Source organism: Hemiscyllium ocellatum, chromosome 38 (assembly GCF_020745735.1).
Source record: "Hemiscyllium ocellatum isolate sHemOce1 chromosome 38, sHemOce1.pat.X.cur, whole genome shotgun sequence".
Taxonomy (NCBI): domain Eukaryota; kingdom Metazoa; phylum Chordata; class Chondrichthyes; order Orectolobiformes; family Hemiscylliidae; genus Hemiscyllium; species Hemiscyllium ocellatum.
Genome location: NC_083438.1, coordinates 28,784,009 through 28,804,990, shown reverse-complemented (window position 1 = coordinate 28,804,990; position 20,982 = coordinate 28,784,009).

The following is a 20,982-nucleotide window of genomic DNA, read 5'->3' as shown; positions in this document are numbered from 1 at the left end:
ACCCTCCCATACGAATGTATAAACATATACAGAGAAGTCTAAAATTAAACAAAAACTGAACTAGCTATTTAACTAAATAAATAAATACCTAACAACAAACAAATAAATAGTAATAACTCAGCCCAGCCAAACAAAACACTCATACATTCACAGTTCCTCCTCCTTGGATATTGGACTCATGAAACACAATCGTTACGGCTATATAAAAGCCCGTGTTAGTGTGGCAGATAAATCTGTGTCCCGGTATTTCAAAAAGGGTTGCCATGTCTTGTAAAAATTCTCAGTTGTGTGGTGTACCATAATTGTGAGAAAATCCAGGGGAACATGCTCCATAACAATCTTCCGCCAACCCGACAGGCCTGGGGAGGTTTCAGATATCCAACCTAGCAAGATATTCTTCCTTGCACAGAATGTAAGAATATTGAAAAGTTTTATGCCCGAAACATCGTTTTGCTGCTCCTCGGATGCTGCCTGAACTGCTGTGCTCTTCCAGCACCACTAGTCCAGATATTGAAAAGTTTTGCCTTATGCGAGTCTGCAGGAAATACAATGGGTAGGCCCAAAAGGAGAGAAATAGGGTCCTTCTCCACCCCTCCACCCCACCTCCTCTCCATTGCACCCACCACAGCGCTCCAATATGTTTGAAGCCTGTCACAAGACCAAAGACGATGGGTAAGAGTGCCCCTGCAGACCTTGCACTTGGGACATGCTGGAGATACTCCTGGTTTAAATTTTGACAAACATTCTGAGGCTAAGTGGACCCTGTGGAGAATCTTCAACTGTAAAGCATGGGTCCTATTGCAAATTGATACCTTCCTTGTATTCTCCCAAATATCCTCCCATGCCTCTGAAGAAACTTCAAAACACCCAGCTCTCTCTCCCACATCTTGCAGAGTCGATCAGACTCATCTGAGGTGGCACCCCCCAATTGGTGATATAAAGTACTGACAGAGAGTGTCCTTTTAGCCCTTAGTAACCCTCCTCCCATGTCAGACTTGTCGGGATCAGTCAAAAGTATGGTCTTTTTTTTGAATAAAATCCCTGACTTGAAAGAAACAAAAGTGGTCTCTATTCGGTAACTCGTACTTCCATACTAACTGATCGAAGGACATCATTACATCTCCCTCAAATTAATCACCCATGCAAGATACACCCCTAGCTGCCTAATGTTTAAATCCTGAATCTATCATACCCAGTTGAAAACCCGACATACCCACTAAAGGTGTAAACAAAGATATTTTGCCAATATTACCTTCCCTCTGCCGAATTGCCCTCCATGCTTCAACAGTATTGATGACTATTGGGTTATGGCAATATTCCCTAACTGTCCTCACCTTGTCTAAAAACAGCAAACTTGGTAAGGGGGAACCTTTACTGGGAGACTTCAATATCTAGCCATATTGAAACAGGGTCCCCACAAACCCAATCACTCACGTAGGTCAAAAGCGAGCTTAATTGATAATTTTTAATGTCCAGAAGGTCTACTCCCCCCAATCTGTGAGGCAATTGCAGTTTGGCTAATTTAATGAGGGGCCGTTTACGGTGCCAGATGAAGGAGCTGAACCAACCGTTCAGTCTCCTGAGTGTTTATTGAAAACCAGGGGAGCATCCGTATAGGGGATAGCAAACGAGGGAGAATATTCATCTTAATAAGCGCTATCTGACCCAACCATGAGACTGGAAGTGCCTCCCATCCATCTTGGAGATCTTGTTCAATTTTTTCAAATAATTGAGTAAAATTGGCTTTGAACAGCCAATCCAGAATTGGAGTAAAAGAAAATCCCAATACACACAAAACCCCCTGTGACCACCTAAATGGGAATCTATAGTTACTCTCAAGAGCCAACTCTTTTGTAAGACCACCCATAGGCATAACCTCTGATTTAGCAAAATTAATCTTATACCCTGAAAAGTGCCAAATGCGTGTATGCATTGTATCAGGCAAGGCACTGAGACTGCTGGATTTGTCAAGAAAATTAGAACATCGTCTGCATTCAGCAAGACCTTATGTAATTTTGACCCCACTTCTGGAGCCGATATATTGAGATCCCTACGAATGGCCTCTGCCAATGGTTCAATCACCAACATAAAAAGTAATGGTGAAAGGGGATAGCCCTGCCGGCTGCCCCTAGAAATATTAACATTGTTTGATCATGCCCCGTTGGTAATGACCGCCATGAGAGGTACACTGTAGAGAACCTTTACCCATCTTATGAAAACTTATAGAGTATAGAAAAGGTACAGCCACTGAGCTCGGTCAAATGCCTTCTCTGCATCTAAAGAAATCACCAATCCCTGTATTGACTGCTGTTGGCGTGCTTGAATTACATTAAGCAGCCTCCTAACATTATTGCAGCATTTGCGACCCTTTATGAAGCCCGTCTGATCCTCTTTAGTAATAGAAGGTAACACAGTCTCCAGCCTTAACGCGAGAGCCTTAGAGAGGATCTTAAAGTCACATTTATGAGCGAGATGGGCCTGTATGAAGCACAGTCTTCCGGATCCTTCCCTTTTTAAGGATCAGTGAAATATTGGCCTCTATCAGAGATGGTGGGACACAATCATGACTGTATGAATCATTAAATATATTCAGCATCGGGCCTGACAGGAAACTTATAAATTCCTTATAGAATTCACTGGGAAGTCCATCAGGACCGGGTGCCTTTCCACTCTGAAGCTGCCTCACAGCTTCCTGCACTTCTTGCTCTGATAATGGGGCATTGAGAAAGGACTGCTGTTCGGGAGTCACACCCAGGAGCTTCAGATCCCTAAAAACGGATTCCATTTTGGCCGGCCCCTCCTCACAATTCTCAGACTGATATAACTTAGAGTAGAATCTCTGGAACGCCACATTAATCTTTTTAGAATCACATGTTAGGTTCCCAGACTCTTCCCTAATCGCTGCAATGGTTTGTGGGGCACTTACTCTTTCTGGCAAGGTATGCTAAGTATTTGCCTGGCTTATCAACATGTTCATATAACCTTTGCTTTGCAAAAGCCAGCTCCTTCTTTGCCGTCTGCATGAGCACGGAATTTAGTGTAGACCGCAGTGTCACAATCCTCTGTAGTTTGACCAATGAGGGATTGTCAAAATAGGCCTTCTCGGCTGCCTTCAACTGTGCTCCAAGGAGACGTTGCTGCTCACCCTTCTGCCACTTCCTACTGGTGGAATATGAAATAACTAACCCCCTGGCATAAGCTTTGGCAGTTTCCCAGAGAACAGATGAGCTATCAACCGAGCCTATGTTGATATCTAGGAATGCCCGAAATTCCCTAGAGAAATACTCCACAAACTTACTGTCCATGAGAATAAAGGGGTCCATTCGCCAGTACCTTGAATCCACTGTAACATCCTTAATTTTAACCATAAGGTACACTGGAGCATGATCAGAGATGACAATGTTACCAATCATACAGGATGCCACCAGATCCAGGGTTATGCAGGGGTCAGAAAAAAATCAATCCTTGTGTGACATCTCTGCGGATTGGAGAAAAACGTGAAATCCCTACCTGTGGGGTGGATACACCTCCAGATGTCCACCAACCCTAACTCCCCACACAGACCCACTAACTATTTAGTTTGTGCAGAGGGTATTGAGGGACCTTTAGGCAAACTGTTAACTGTGGGATCCATGAGGCAGTTAACATCTCCCCCTGTGATGATGTGCGAGACTTGAGTCTTATCACTTTAGATAAAGCATCTACCAAGAATTTAAGAGGATGAGCTGGGGGACAATAAACATTTGAAACACCATATTTTCCCCATTTATCAAGGCTTTAAGAATTACAAACCTCCCGTATGTGTCTTTAACACATTCCAACAATTTAAATGAGAGATTTTTCCTAACCAATATAGCCACTCCCCTACTTCTTGTATTAAGTGATGAAAAATAAACTCGGTCAAAGCCATTCTGCTATAATTTCAGGTGTTCCTTGTCATCCAAATGTGTCTCCTGTGACAAAGCAATATCCACCTTCTCCTTTCTAAGACTCAAGAGTACCTTCTTCCTCTTAATTGGTGAGTGACTTCCCTTGATATTCCAGGTACACCATTTAATCAAATCATTAGCCATAATCTTCTGCAATTACATTTAAATTCCAGAGAGGAGGAACCCGAACCACAAATTGCTGAACCTTAATGTTGCATGGTCCACCAAATATAAAAACTACATAAACTAAAACCACAACATTTAACAGAAATACAATATTATTAAAAATACAAAACAACAAAAACCAGAAAACAAACCAATATATAAAGCGCCAATAACGCTGAGTAGGGGAACTCACCCCCCGCCCCCCCCCAGAGGGGTTATCTACTCTTCCCGAACTGCCCATAAATAGGCATCTAACCATCTCAACCACCTTCACTTCTCCCAGCTAGAGCTGCATCGCAAGCACAAGCTAAAAAGACTAAACACCCCATAGGATATCAATATGAATAAAAAAACATTCTTTTATAAGAAAAAAGGGGGAATAAATACCCCACCCATCGTTTGGTATGTCCTAACTTAGAAATTTAAAATGTACATCTTAACCACCGCCAGACATAGTCTGAACCAAATTATTATCAATAAAGGAAAAAAAAGGGAAAAACAAAGCTCCAACCGGATTTCCTCCATTTCTGTTACAGAATGATAAACACATACCCAAGCAACAATTTTATACATACTACAATTGTTTAAATTAGGTTAGTTTGTCCACAAAGTCTCTTGCCTTCTCCGATGTGTCAAAGAGATGCATGGACCCATCTAAGGTGATCGGAAGCACTGCCGGATATCTCAGCAAGAATCCCAAGCTCCTTCAATCTTCTCTTGACACCATCATACGATTTTCGTTTCTGGATCACTGCCGCTGAAAAGTCCTGAGAAAACATGATCTTAGATCACTCAGGGCCCTTGGATCCTTCCCCTGGAGTCTGGGAGCCTTCATGACTCTCTCCTTATCCCGGTAATGATGGAACTGCACCAGGAAAGGACGAGGGGGTTGACCCAGACCCGACCTCCGCGCTGCAGCCCGGTGAGCCCTCTCTATCTTCAATCCTCTCAGGCCAGTCTCCAAGTCAAGGAATTTCGGCAACCAATCCTCAACAAATTCCGCAGGCCGCTCACCTGCCTTACCCTCAGGCAGACCAATGATCTGAGTGTTTTTTCTCCTGCCTCTGTTTTCATCCACTCGGTCACTCAAATTACGAACCTGCATCTTCAGGGCTTGGATCTTATCCTTGAATGAACTGGCATCAGCTTCCACCGCTGTGACCCTGTGCTCCACCTCATCCGTCCTCTTCTCCAGGTCTCCCAGCTGCTGCTCATGCTTCTGCAGCATGAGAGAGACTGGAGCCAGCTTCTCTTCAATCTGTTTCCCCAACACCTCGCGGGATTTCGAGAGCTGGTTCACCAGGTCCTGGAGAGTAATCGGCTCTGAGGCTGCTGCAGGCTGAGCTGCAGGCCCGACCTCGGTTGCTCCTCCTCCCTTTTTAGGCATTTCTGGACAGCTGAAAATACAGGTAAGTCAATTTTTAAATATTTCTTGGGGCTCCACAATCTTTCCAATGCCCCAAGAAATCCTGATGACCTGGGTTGGGCAGGTTAAAGGACCGTCCTGCTCCCACTGTGATGAGACGCTTTGCAGTATGATCTTCCCAGATCACCGCCATCTTGGATCCCTCAGAGTGGGTTCTTTCTTGATTGTATGTTTTATTGAGATATGTCTCTTGATTAAACTTAAAAATATAAGCCATAAGAATTAAGTTAGCCTGGAGCAGTGCTTTGTCGAGGAAGAAGACAGTGCTATTTTCTGGGTCTGTAGATTGGAAGAAGCAAAAATGGCCTTTAATAGAGTGATATGTACTTCTTGTCAGATGTGGGAGTTTAAAGAGAGTTTAAGGGTTACTGCGGATTATATCTGCTATAAATGCTGCTGGCTGCAAATCTTATCAGATTGAATTGATCAGTTGGAGAGACAGTTAGAAGCGATGAGGAAATTGCAATAGCAACAGTATGTGATGGATGGTAGTTATAGGAAGGGGGGGGAAGTCTCAGATACAGTCACATAGATGGGTTAAGTCCAGGAAGGGTAAGAGAGGTAGGCAGCTAGTGCAGGAGTCTTTTGTGGATATGAAAATGTGTTGCTGGAAAAACACAGCAGGCCAGGCAGCATCCAAGGAACAGGAAATTCGACGTTTCGGGCATAAGCCCTTCATCAGGAAAGGGCTTCATCAGGGCTTATGCCCGAAACGTTGAATTTCCTGTTCCTTGGATGCTGCCTGACCTGCTGCGCTTTTCCAGCAACACATTTTCAGCTCTGATCTCCAGCATCTGCAGACCTCACTTTCTCCTCTTTTGTGGATATATCCATTTCAAACAGATATGCTGTTTTGGAAAATGTAGGGGGTGATGTGCCTGAGAAGGGCTCATGCCCGAAACGTTGATTCTCCTGCTCCTTGGATGCTGCCTGACCTGCTGCGCTTTTCCAGCAACACATTCTCAGCTCTGATCTCCAGCATCTGCAGTCCTCACTTTCTCCTGAATTGGAAGTCCTGTCTTGCTGAGTTGAGGGTTGGAGAAATTTGAAATTTGCCAATCGATTAGAGATCACAAAACACAGCTCGAAGTGAAATTGACAAACAGTTTATTGCAAGCGGTATGGCTGGAGGAGAAACTGACTCGGCTGAAACAGAACTGACAGTGTGCACAGGTCGGTCAGATTTCTATTCCCAGAGCTGAGGATGAGACCAGTTTTATAGTAATGCTGCACAATGACACTGAGTAAGAAATGGGAAACTACAATGTTTCTGGAAATGGAGTAATTTAGTTACAAGGATGCTCATTGGAAAACACTTTAATCGGATGAACGTCCAGTTCCTTCACACAATGCAACATCCCGACAGTATCATGGTTCCACTCATCTCCACAGGTAGGTGTTAACGTCTCTTCTAAAGTGGTGAGGTGCTTCCATTGTCCTGTTCCTGGAACATGTCCTTTGCTGGTGTCTGTCCTCTTTGTGTGGCTTTGGTATTGCTGGGTTGTGAAACTGCCCGTGGGGCTTCGACATAGCTGCGGTGCTCTGTCATGTCCATGGGAGCTGACCGTGTATTCCCTTATCTGCCTGCTGTCTGATCCAGCTTGTGAGCTGCTCGGGAATTCTGGGTGTTCTGGTACAGTTGGGCCAATTTTGCTCTTGTGGGCCTATCGTGGGTTAGCGAGTCTTTTCCCACAGTGAGACTGAGAGGGCTGCCTGTTTTTAGTGTGGCTTTCAGAAGAAGCAGGAGAGGGAGAGGGAGGAGGGGAAGTGTAGGTGTGGGAAAACATCGCTGCAGTGAGGTGAGCAGATCCTGTCCTGTTGCTGACAAACATCCTCTCCGAGTTTGCAGAGTGATTCCTGTGAGAATGTCACAATGTTAAGTCACGCTCCTGCTTTATTGTTGTGGATATACAGATGAACCGTGCATTTCCAAACAGGATGGGCAGGAGCTGTTTCGTTTGGATAACTGATTCTTCGGATAATCGATTTGACCTTACACAAGGGACGCCATACTGATCTAACGCTGCGCCCCCCGGAGAGTTGGTTTAAATCGATAATTTTGATGAGTCTGCTATTTAAACAAACCAGTCTTTGCATTCTGCAAATTGCAGGTTAAACTGAGAAAGATTAAATCCGTACCGTCACATAAATACTGTGTATGAAATCCTTGCATTAAACAAGGTCCAGAACAGCTTCTACGATTGCAAGAGCATTTGTCATTTCCTGGGAACTCAGTCGCGCAACAGAAAGACAAAAGCACCACCTCGTGTATGCGTTTACATTCTCAGGCATTTTTTCCATGAACGGCCCAGTAAAGTGATGGGAATACTGTAAACCACTTACTTTTGCAAAGGGCTGTGTAACTAACCCTTACCTAAAAGATACCCAGTCACTGCTGGTGTTTTTTTCTGTTTTTGCCAGCGTTTTCACATCTTCTTCAGTACTGGTGAGTCCAATACACTTACCTCTTCGATGTAACGTTTTTGCGGGGAGTTGTAATCTTCTTCTTCAAGATAATCCGAAATTTGGATAATCGATATTCAGAGAATCGAGGTTCCTCTGTACTCTGCAATCCAGCCCCATGTCACCCTCCCTTCCCTCTCTGGGTCTGGCACCGGGTAACTGTGGTTAGTTGCTGCCCCAAGCCCCGATCTGAGCGCCTCACTGTCAGTTGTGAGCCAGAGTCAGAAAGGGTAACACTCGGAAAGCACAGCAGGTCAGGCAGCATGAGAAGCTGAGAAGCAGGAGAGTCGACGTTTCAGACATCAGCCCTTCATCAGGAAGGTGGGGGGGGGTAGTGTGGAGGAGCCCATGGGGCTGAGAGATAAATTGGAGGGGGACTGGGCTGGAGTGGGGGAGGTTGCTGCAAAAGCAAGAGGTAGATGCAGGTGGGGAATGATGGTGATTGGTCAGAGCAGAGGGTGGAGCAGATAGGTGGGAAGGAAGATGGATATGTTGGATTATTCAAGATGGCGGTGCTGAGTTGGAGGGTTGGATCTGGGATGAGGTGGGGGGGTAGGGGAGATGAGGGAACTGATGAAAGCGACATTGCGGCTGTGTGGTTGGAGACTCCCAAGGCGGAAGATGAGGCGTTCTTCCTCCAGGCGTGAGGTGGTTTGGATTGGCGGTGGAGGAGGCCAAGGACTTGCATGTCATTGGCAGAGTTGGAGGGGGAGTTGGAGCGGGCAGCCACAGGGGGGTGGGGCTGTTGGGTGCGTGTGTCCCGGCCATGTTCTCTGAACGTCCCTCAAGTTGTGATCCTTAACCGAGTCAGGTGGAGTGACATTGAAGGAGAGGGTGCGTTGGCAGTGGGACTAAGGCAATCAGAGGGACCTCCCGATGAATGCGGATGGGGTGGTTATCCAGAAGAGTGGCTGTAACCCAAGGAACATTGACCAACCATTGATATTGGCCATGGGCACCAGTCAGTTGAGGGATGGTTTGTGTCGGTTACTTGGAGACTGTTGCTGGGGATATCAGTCAGTTCGAGGGGTATCCTGTACTCCCCTCATGCACAGACATTTCAGCAATCACTGCTGTACTGATTATTTATTGAGCTTCCACCCTGGGTTACACAGGGGCTCAGTGGTTAGCCCCACTGCCTCACAGCACCAAGGAGCCGGGTTGAATCCCAACCTCAGGTGACTGTCTTTGTGGAGTTTGCCCATTTGCCCTATGCCTTTGTGTGGGTTTCCCCCCACAGCCCAATGATGTGCAGGTTAAGCCTTGCTATGTTGCCATGCAGTGTCCAGGGATGTTTAGGCTGGGTGGATTAGCTGTGGGAAATGCAGGAGATAGGGTGGAATGCTAGGGTTGGTATGGACGGGAATGGGAAGATGTATGATTCCATACTGCAGGGATTCTGTGATTTTCTCCCACCTCCCTTGGCACTGAGCTGTTTGAATCTGTCACAGCCTGGTCTGTAATATCTAAAAAAGTGGCCAGGACAGGGGGAGGCTGATGTATAGATAGATGAAGCAGACAAGGTTTTAATTTATCCCTTTTCAGACAAGACGGAATTTTCCCTCTCTGTAATTTTTGGAAGTGGTCATGGTATATCTGACAGCTGCAAATTACTGATGAAGGGCTTTTGCCCGAAATGTCGACTTTCCTGCTCCTTGGATGCAGCCTGACCTGCTGTGCTTTTCCAGCACCACTCTGATCTAAACTCTGGTTTCCAGCATCTGCAGTCTTCACTTTCACTGAGCTGCAGTCTACACAGAGTCCTAGAGTCACAGCACAGTCAGTCCGACTCATCCATGCCAACCAGATCTCCGAAACCAATCTAGTCCCACCAGCCATCCCTCCAAACCCTTCCTATTCATATATCCATCCAAATGCCTTTTAAATGTTGCAATTGTACCAGCCTCCACCACTTCCTCTGGCAGCCTATTCCATACACGTCCCACTCTCTGGGTGAAAACGTTGCCCCTTAGGTCCCTTTTATATATCTTTCCCTTCTCACGCTCTAGTTCCCCCACCCCAGGGAAAAGACTTTGTCTATTTATCCTATCCATGCCCTACATGATTTTATAAACCACTATAAGGTTACCCCTCAGCCTCCGATGCTCCAGGGAAAACAGCCCATGCTTGTTCAGCCTCTCCCTATAGCTCAAATCCTTCAACCCTGACAACATCCCTGTAAATCTTTTGTGAATACCTGCAGGTTTTACAACATCTTCTAGTCTAGTTGCCCAAGCCAGAGGTGCTTAGCGACTCAGTGGTTAGCACTGCAACCTCACAGCACCAGGGACCCAGGTTCGATTCCTGCTTTGTGTGACTGCCTGTGTGAAGTTTGCACATTCTCTCTGTGTCTGTGTGGGTTTCCTCTGGGTGCTCCAGTTTCCTCCCACAGTCCAAGATGTGTAGGTTAGGGTGGATTAGCCATTGCTAAATTGCCTGTAGCGTTAGGTGCATTAGTCAGAGGGAAATGGGTCTGGGTGGGTTACTCTTCGAAGGGTCACCATGGAATTGTTGGGCCGAAGGGCCTGCTATCACACTGTAGGCAATCTAATCTTTTAAAACAATCTCAATTGAGAGTGTGTTGCTGGAAAAGCCACAGAGGATCAGGCAGCATCCGAGGAGCAGGAAAATCGATGTTTTGGGCCGGAGCCCTTCATCAGGAATGACTTTTTAAAATTACAGACCATTTCTCACATTATCCTCAGAAACTGGAGCTGAGTTGCACTGAAAGAAATGAATCCACCAGCTTGCTCCATTTCAGCCTTACGTACCACTCAATCTCAATCAACAATGAGCTCTTGGATTGACACATCAAACACAGATTACCTGAAGCCAGGTTTCTTCAGATGGCTGTTTGCAATTCAGGGAGTGTGTGTTGTGCGGTTTTGTTTGTTATTGAGCTGAGCTTAGGGGACGCTGCCTTTTGAAGGAGAATTGCTTCAGCGATGTTGTCAGCACTTTGCAAAGCATGCTGAGCAGGCAGTGGGGAAGGAGCGATAAAAGCACCAGCTCCCATGACCCATGGAGAAGAATGACAGGAAGAGCCTTATCGAGCGGAGACATCAAGAGTGCCAAAAATGTGAGCGAGGAAGATAAAGAGCTTTCAGAAAGACGGTCAGAATCTGGGAAAGGCAGAGATTAAAGCTCTTAACCCTCAAACACATGGGCTTTGGAGGATAGAACATGACTGTGTGCACGGTCGGTGGATTGGGTGCATAGGCCGTGGAATTTTTATAGAATTCCAACAGTGTGAAAACAGGCCCTTCAGCCCAACAAGTCCACACCGATCCACAGAAGAGCAACCCACTCAGACCCATTCCCCTACATTTAACCGCTGACTAATGCACCTAACCGACCCATCTGTAGGCAATTCAGGACATCCAATCCACCCTAGCCTACACATTTTGGAGGAAACCCATGCAGACACAGGGAGAACATGCAAATCCCACACGGGGGTTACCTAAGGCTAGGATTGAACCTGGGTCCCTGGCACTGTAAGGCAGCAGCGCTAACCACTGAGCCACCGTGACACTCGCACGATAGGGTTAGCAGCCAATCCCCTTGGTCTGTGCCTGATTTGTAAATTCCCGAATCCTGACTGGAAATGGCAGGGGTGAGCAATGGAGCCATTGCATTTAAATCGTGGTCTCAGGATTAGGGCTCGATCATTCAAAATAGCAAATTATTGTCACATGTATGTTTACAACAAAAAAACAGCGATAAAGTTGATGAGTGCTTAACTTAATGACAGAAGTCGTAAGTGAGAAAAAAAAAGAAGCAAAAGTTCATCATAGTTCAAGTAACGGCTCCTGGGTTTGAGGTAAGCTGAAGATCAGGCAGAGACTACCAAGCCACACCAAAATGACATTTCCATGCTGGGACTAGGCCTCCTTGTTGGGAATACACCTCCTTGCTGCGACTTGACGTCCTTCCTGGGACTGGACCTCTGAGCTGGGATTAGACCTCTGTGCTGGACTAGGCCTCCAAACTGGAACTCGGCCTCAATGCTGGGGACTAGACCCCTATGCTGGGACTAGGCCTCCAAGCTGGGGACTAGACCTCCATGCTGGGGACTAGACCTCCGAGCTGGAACTAGACCTCCGAGCTGGGAACTAGGCCTCCGAGCTGGAACTAGGCCTCCATGCTGGGACTAGACCTCCGAGCTGGGACTAGGCTCCGAGCTGGGGACTAGACCTCCGTGCTGGGACTAGACCTCCGAGCTGGGACTAGACCTCTGAGCTGGGACTAGACCTCCGAGCTGAGACTAGACCTCCGAGCTGGAACTAGACCCTCCGAGCTGGGACTAGGCCTCCGAGCTGGGACTAGGCCTCCGAGCTGGGACTAGACCTCCAGCTGGGACTAGGACCTCCGAGCTGGAACTAGACCTCCGAGCTGGGACTAGGCCTCCGAGCTGGAACTAGGCCCTCCATGCTGGGACTAGACCTCCGAGCTGGGACTAGGCCTCCGAGCTGGGGACTAGACCTCCCTGCTGGGGACTAGACCTCCGAGCTGGGACTAGACCTCTGAGCTGGGACTCGACCTCCGAGCTGGGACTAGACCTCGAGCTGGGACTAGGCCTCCGAGCTGGGACTAGGCCTCTGAGCTGGGACTAGACCTCTGAGCTGGGACTAGGTCTGAGCTGGGACTAGACCTCCGAGCTGGGACTAGGCCTCCGAGCTGGGACTAGGCCTCTGAGCTGGGACTAGGCCTCTGAGCTGGGACTAGGCCTCTGAGCTGGGACTAGACTGCCGTGCTGGGCCATTGGAATATTCTGAAGCCACCTCAAAATAAAGACGAGACCTCCTCACCAGGCCGAGACCACCCCCTCCTGGACAAGACCACCACTGGGAGACCTCCTCGCCAGGCCTACACCACCAGTCGGGGTTGCTGGAAACCACCTCGTCAGCAGGCCTGGGCGGGCGGGAGAAGATGCCTCTGCCGAGGTCATTAGAAGAAGGTAAAGTCCCATAATAAATGGAAACATTTGAAACAAAAATAGAAGAACAAGTGGACAAGTCGATGGGCTGAGAGTCCACACATTCCACTACCACTGTTCCACCATCTTGAACAAAAATTGAAGACTGCTTCAGGATAAATGGCCACCCAAAGGAACGAGTCTGTAGAATTTCACCCCAAGTTTCTGGTTGAGGATGTTCCCCTATTGAATGTATCTCATGCGGTCTCTTTGGCAATTAAAGAATACAGGGAGCGGGCAAGCAAAGAAGAGCAGAGATATTTTCTCATCAACCAATGTTAGATGCCTGATCTCTGAAACAGTGGGCTCAGAGATACGGACTTTACCGCTGTACTGTGATAGCCTCTTGCAGGGTAGAGATATTTTCTGATCAGTCTGTTTGGAGATCTTAAGGCATCCTGCTGGAACAAGTGGGATTTGAGCTCAGGCCTCCTGGCTCAGAGATAGGGACAGTACCACTGCACGACAAGGCCTGCACAGCAAAATAGAGGGGAGATTTTTGTGTTGTTAGCACCAAAATGGAGTCGAAGCCTCCAGTACTTTATGAAGTGAACTGCTTAAAAAAAAAGATTTGGAGAGGCCGGTGTTGGACTGGGATGGGACAAAGTTAAAAATCACACAACACCAGGTTATAGTCCAACAGGTTTATTTGGAACCTGCTTTCTGATGAACTTGGTTAAATAAAAACTGACAGAGAAAATTCCTCAGGACGATGGGGGATCGAGCGACGCACCAACCCCTCCATTCCTGGCTGAGAATGAGATTGGAATGGACACAGTTCTAACATATTTCAGAGGAACAGGCACACCCACTCCCACCTTCGATAAATAATTCATACCAACCTACTTGGCACAAGATTTCGCTTTGTTAAAATTGACAAGTAACTGCATCGAATGGTCCAAATCCAGATGGAGGAGGAAAAGATTGTGTCCCCTCGAGCAATTTTGCTTTGTCAAACGACAAGATGTTGTTCACTCAAATATTTCCGAGTGCTTGTCACAAGATAACGGGTGCGAATGAGGAAATAAAGATCTTGGGGTTGGAGTGCCATTAACCTCGAAGTGATGCCCATCTCTCAGAGAATTCTGCACATGAACCCTGAGGTCATAGCGTCATACAGCAAGCAAACAGACCCTTCAGGTGGAACATGTCTACACTGACCAGACGTCCCAATCTGACCCAGTCCCATTAGCCAGCATTTGTCCCATATCCCTCTAAACCCTTCCTATCCATATACCCATCCAGATGCCTTTTCAATGCTGTAATTGTACCAGCCTCAACCACTTCCTTGGCAGCTCTTGCAGCTCACCCTTGTGAAAAGATTGCCCCTGGGGTCTCATCTCCCCTCTCACATCATGCCTCTAGTTTTGAACTGCCCCAAAAAGAACTTGACTATTCACCTCATGACTGTATAAACCTCTATCAGGTCACCCGTCAGCCTGCGACACTCCAGGGAAAATAGCCCCAGCCTGTTCAGCCTCTCTCTCTCGGACCAGCATCATCCTTGTCAGTTCTCTCTGTCCCCTTTTAAGTGTAACAGCATCCTTCCTATAGCAGGGGAGACCAGAGTTGATCACAGTACTTCAAGAGTGGCCTGCAGAGCCGCAACATGACCTCCCGACTCCCACATCCAATGTTCTGACCAATGAAGCCAAGGATGTGTAATGCATGTAGCTTACTGCACGTCTCCTTCTTTCCCACCTCCACCTTCATCCTCTTGGTAGCAGCTCACTGCAAATGGAGAAGGGGCAGCGGTGATGTGCTTGAACCAAGTGCATGGGACAGTGACTGTGCTTTTAGATTAGATTCCTTACTGTGTGGAAACAGCCCTTCAGTGCAACAAGTTCACACCGACCCTCTGAAGAGCAACCCATGCAGACTGTCGTCCCGTTTCCCCCTCCCCACCCCACCCCCACAGCCAAAGCAAAACGTTCGGAGACACAATAATTTTACCTCCTTCATCTTTATTCCGGGCCCTGGAGGGAGAGAGAATGATCGCCCATGTGCACAGGGACATGAGTTCACCGTCTTCTCTTGAACAACAGTTTCTCAATGAACTCTAGAGTCACTTTACAGGGAGGAGCGTTCAGATAAGGCAACATACATATTAATTGGGTGACTGTTACAATCAATGAGTATCAATAGCAGAGAACAAGCCCTTTACTGTTACAAATGAATGTTCTTCACCTTGTTAACTGGATTCATACAATGGATGCTTTTCCCCTTGTTAGCTGACCTTGCATACTGAATGATCCAATGGATTCAATCAGCTCCTCAGTCATGAGCATGAAGAGTGAAGAAGTGGAGTTGCAGGTCGATAGGATCGTGAAGAAGGTATTTGGCATGCTGTCCTTTATTGGTCAGATTATTGAGGACAGGAGTTGGGAGGATCCTATCTGAAAGATGTTGTGAAACTCGAAAGGGTTCAGAAAAGATTTACAAGGATGGTGAATATTTTAAAATATGTTCTCCAAATGAAACTTCCTAAATAAAACAGTCGGAATTACAGTGGCAACTTTGGCAGAGATCAACATTCTTTATATTTGCAATATGAAAGGGGCCAATGAAGTCTGAACAATAATTAACAGAATTTGAATAGCTCAGCCTCACGTGCTAATTTTCTCTAGAAAATCTCAACAAAACATCAACCTAAAAACGTACTTTTTGTGAACGCTCTGCATTAAAACCACAGCAGTAAAGATATTGTAATGCAATATTCTCATCGGGGGAAAGCATGACCACTGACCCACATGTTTTTGTTTTAAACAGGCATTGTGGAATTTCAAACAATTCACAGCTCAATGCACCCAATCAATTTGTTTTAAGGTTACAAGTTTGATCATTTTAAAGTAAAAAAAAATCACACAACACCAGGTTATAGTCCAACAGGTTTAATTGGAAGCACTAGCTTTCGGAGCGCTGCTCCTTTATCAGGTGGTTGTGGAGTACAAGATAAAATCCACAACCACCTGATGAAGGAGCAGCGCTCTGAAAGCTAGTGCTTCCAATTAAACCTGTTGGACTATAGCCTGGTGTTGTGTGAGTTTAACTTTGTAAGTCCCAGTCCAACGCCGGCATCTCCAAATAATTTTAAAAAGGACATGTACAAGTTCAATGTAAAAACAAAATCTGCCCTCTTACACAGCCGACAAAACACATTGAATTGAGATCCTGATTCAAACAAGGCCAAACAGTTACTGAAAAGGATTTTCTGATCCAGTATTTTACCCAAAATGTTTAAACATCAAACACTCTCAGCATGGCACAATTGATATTGAAACCTCCCCTCTTCACCCAAATATTAGCACAATCTTAATTTCAGTGTTTTCTCATTTTTGTTTGCATCCTTGCTCTGAAATTACACTGATAAACAGAGAAAGCCCTCGCAGCAGACCACATGGCATCGCAATCCGAGTCACTCTCTTTCCCCAAAGACTCACCAGGCCTCAAATTTCACCACTAGGGGATTTTAACCCGTTTCTCACTTTACTCCTCAGGGGGCCTTGAACCCCACTGAAACATAGAGAACTCAAATCCCACTTAAAGGCAGAGAACGCAAATCCCACTTAAAACAACTAGGAAACTCAAATCCCAATTTCAACACAGAAAGTTTGAACCTCCGCTTTACGTCACAAGAGAGCTGGAACCTCAGCACAGTGCGGAGGACTTGAACCTCAAATTAACCCACCACAGGGGGGTCTAACCCCAGTACTGCGCAGAGGCTTCGAACCTCAACAAAACCCAGCCCCGGAGACTCTAACCCCAGTATCACACAAAGGACTCAAACCTCAATCACACACCCCTCCCTCCCAACGCAGTGCAGAGGAGTCAAACTCTGCCTTCCTGCACACTTGTGAAACTATATCTCTCAACTGAACTAATTACCATTTCAGGAATCTGTTGAAGAGAGAGTGATCGAACGAAGGGACCATCGCTGGCACACAGGAACATTGGGAGGGACTAAGGTTTAAAATCTTACCTTGTGGGCCCGTCGGTCTCCAGACACTGATGTTCTGGGCAGCCGCTGACACCATCCGATCGTAACTATTTATTTGGATCCTGCCAACTATGCCAATATTGTCACCCGATCCCCCCTCCCACCCCTCACTTGAAGTAAAACGCTCAGAGACACAGTATGGCTTTACCTCCTTCATCTTTATTCTGGGCCCTGGAAGGAGAGAGAACAATCGCCCATGTGCGCAGAGACATGAGCTCATGTCTTTCTTGAACAGCAGTTTCTCAATGAACTATATAGTCATGTTACAGGGAGGAGCATCCAGATAAGGAAACATACAAATCAACTGGGTGCCTGTTACAATCAATGAGGGTCAATAGCAGAGACCAAGACCTCTAAGTTTGGTGGAGTTGTGGATAGTGACGAAGGATGTTGTAGGTTCCAGAGAGACATAGGTAAGCTGCAGAGCTGGGCTGAGAGGTGGCAAATGGAGTTTAATGCGGATAAGTGTGAGGTGATTCACTTTGGTCGGTGTAACCAGAATGCAAAGTACTGGGCTAATGGTAAGATTCTTGGTAGTGTAGATGAGCAGAGAGATCTTGGTGTCCAGGTACACAGATTCTTGAAAGTTGCCACCCAGGTTGACAGGGTTGTTAAGAAGGCATACAGTGTTTTAGCTTTTATTAATAGAGGGATCGAGTTCGAGTTCCGGACCATGAGGTTATGCTACAGCTGTACAAACCTCTGGTGTGGCCGCACAGGTGTACAGTTCTGGTCACAGCATTATAAAAGATGTGGAAGCTTTGGAAAGGGTGCAGAGGAGATTTACTAGGATGTTGCCTGGTATGGAGGGAAGGTCTTAGGAGGAAAGGCTGAGGGACTTGAGGCTGTTTTCGTTAGAGAGAAGAAGGTTGAGAGGTGACTTAATAGAGATATATAAGATAATCAGAGGATTAGATAGGGTGGACAGGGAGAACCTTTTTCCAAGTATGGTGACGGCGAGCACGAGGGTACATAGCTTTAAATTGAGGGGTGATAGATATGGGACAGATGTCAGAGGTAGTTTCTTTACTCAGAGAGTAGTAAGGGTATTGAATGCTTTGCCTGCAATGGTCGTAGATTCGCCAACTTTAGGTACATTTAAGTCATCATTGGACAAGCATACGGATGTACATCGAATAGTGTAGGTTAGATGGGCTTCAGATTGGTATGACAGGTCGGCACAACATCAAGGGCTGAAGGGTCTATACTGTGCTGTAATGTTCTATGTACTGTTCTACAATGAATGCTCTTAACATTGTTAACTGGATTCATGCAGTGGATAGTTTTCCCATTGTTAGCTGACCTTGCATAATGAATGCTTCCAATATTGTTAAACAGCTCCATATAGTGACTGCTTTTCCATCTTGTTAACCCATTACCCTTGTCTCCAGCACCCTATTGTTAACTGTAAGTTCTTATCTGATCTGAGTCATGCTCAGCTGAACCCCTTGCTTCACAAAACTCAGAACTTCACTCTTTCCCTGCCTGCTTATACCTGATACACGATCTCAGACTCAACCCTCCCTATCCTATATTTACCACTGACTAATGCATCTGGACACAATGGGACAATTTAACATGGCCAATCCACCCTAACATGCACACCCCTGGAGACTATGGGACAATATGGGACATTTTCCCATGGCAATCCACCCTAACCTGCATATCCCTGGACACTATGGGACAATTCCCATGGCTAATCCACCCTAACCTGCACACTGGGCACTATGGACAATTTTCATGGCCAATCCACCCTAACACACACAACTTTGGATTGTGGGAGGAAACCAGAGCATCCAGATAAAACCCACACAGACACTGGGAGGATGTGCAAAATTTACACAGACAGTTGCCCAAGGCGGGAATTGAGCCTGGATCCCTGGCGCTGTGAGGCAGCAGTGCTAACCACCGAGCCAGTAAAAGCAAGGACAAATGCATATTCAGCAATTTGGAACCTGCAACGTGCAAACCCCAATCACACACCTGGTCAGTGGGGGATTGAACACATGACCTTAGTGTGAAGGCACCATGTTCTAGCCATCTGAGCTAGCCAACCCACATACTTTGAGAAGCAGGGAGGGGAGATAGAGAGAGAAAATACAATAAACTCCTACTCCTGTTCTCTTCTCAAAGTTGTACCTTTGAGCTTGTATTGTCTCTCCATGTTTCTTCTGCCACATTTCGATGCAATCCCGATGCCAGCTATAAGCCCATGGGCCAACTTGTCAATGCTCCTCAGTGTCATCCTCCCATTTTATCTTTCTCCCTCGCTTAGTATCATCTGCAAATTTAGAGATCCTGCCCTCAACACCCATCTCCAATTCATTGATATCAATCAGGGTCTCAACACCTATCCCTGCGGAGCACCAATTTCAACTCATCTCTAATTTGGGAAGCGCATTAGAGAACGTCTCCGGGACACCCGCACCAACCCACCCCACTGCCCCGTGGCTGAACATTTCAACTCCCCCCCTCACTCTGTTGAAGAAATGCAGGTCCTGGGCCTCCTCCATCACCACTCCCTCACCGCCCGATGCCTGGAGGAAGAACGCCTCGTCTTCCACCTCGGGATCCTCCAACCCCATGGCATCAATGTGGACTTCACCAGTTTCTTTTTCCCTCTCCACTACCTTACCCCAATTCCAAACTTGCAGCTCAGCACCGCCCTCATGACCTGTCCCATCTGTCAATCTTCCTTCCCACCTATCAGCTTCACCTCCCCTCCGATCTATCACCTTCATCCCCACCTCCATCCATCTATTGCACTCTCATCTACCTTCCCCCAGTACCAACCCCTCCCATTCATCTCTCCACCCCGGAGGCTCCCAGCCTCATTCCTGATGAAGGGCGTCTGCCCAAAACATCGAGTTTTCCTGTCCCTCGGATGCTGCCTGACGTGCTGTGATTTTCCAGCACCACTCTAATCTTGACTCTGACCTCCAGCGTCTGCTAGTCCAGTTTGGGAAGTGCCCCTCCTTACATTCTCTCTAGCTTTTAGCCAAGTTTTCATCCGTGCTCCTGATGAAGGCCTTATGCCCGAAACGTCGACTCTCCTGCTCCTCGGATGCTGCCTGACGGCTGTGCTTTTCCAGCGCCACACTCTTCGCCTCATTTTCATCCATGCTGCCAAGGAGCCATCAATCCTAAACATTTCTAATTTGTGAACGAGCCAGCCCATGTGGCTCCATATCAAACACTTTCCAAAAGTCCAAGTATACAGGGCACACAGCAGGCGGTAAAGAAGGCAAATGTTATGTCAGCCTTTATTGCCAGAGGGTTCGAGTACAGGAGCAGGGATGTGTTGTTGCAGTTATACAGAGCCTTGGTGAGGCCACACTGAGATTGTCATATGCTGTTTTAGTCTCCTGTTCTGAGGAAGGACGCGCTTGCTCTCGAGAAAGGGAACGAAGGTTTGCCAGGCTGATTCCGGGGATGGCGATGGAGAAGAGGTTGGCTAAGTTAGGTTTGTTTTTGCTGGAGGTCAGACGTATGGAGGGGACTTATACAATTTGAAACGGGCAACACGGTGGCTCAGTGGTTAGCACTGCTGCCTCACAGGGATAGGAACCTGGGTTCAATTCCAGCCTCGGGTGACTGTCTGTGTGGAGCTTGCATGTTGTCTGTGTGGGTTTCCGCTGGGTGCTCCGAGTTCCTCCCGAAGATGTGTAGGTTAGGGTGGATTGGCCATTGTAAATTGTCCCATAGTGTTCAGGGATGTGTTGGTTTGGTGCAATAGTCAGGGGTAAATGTCGAGTAATAGGGTAGGGGAGTGGGTCACTCTTCGGAGGGTCAGTATGGACCTGTTGGGCCAAATGGCCTGTTTTCACACTGTAGGGGTTTTATGAAACAGGGGATAGATGCAGGGAGGATGTTCCTGATGGTGGGTGGCATCAAGAAACAGAGAGTCATGGTCTGAGGATTCAGGGTGGAACATTTAGGATGGAGCTGAGGAGTCATTTCTTCACCCAAAGACAGGAGTTCATTACCATAGGAAGTAGTTGATGCCAAAACTGCACATCCCTGGGCA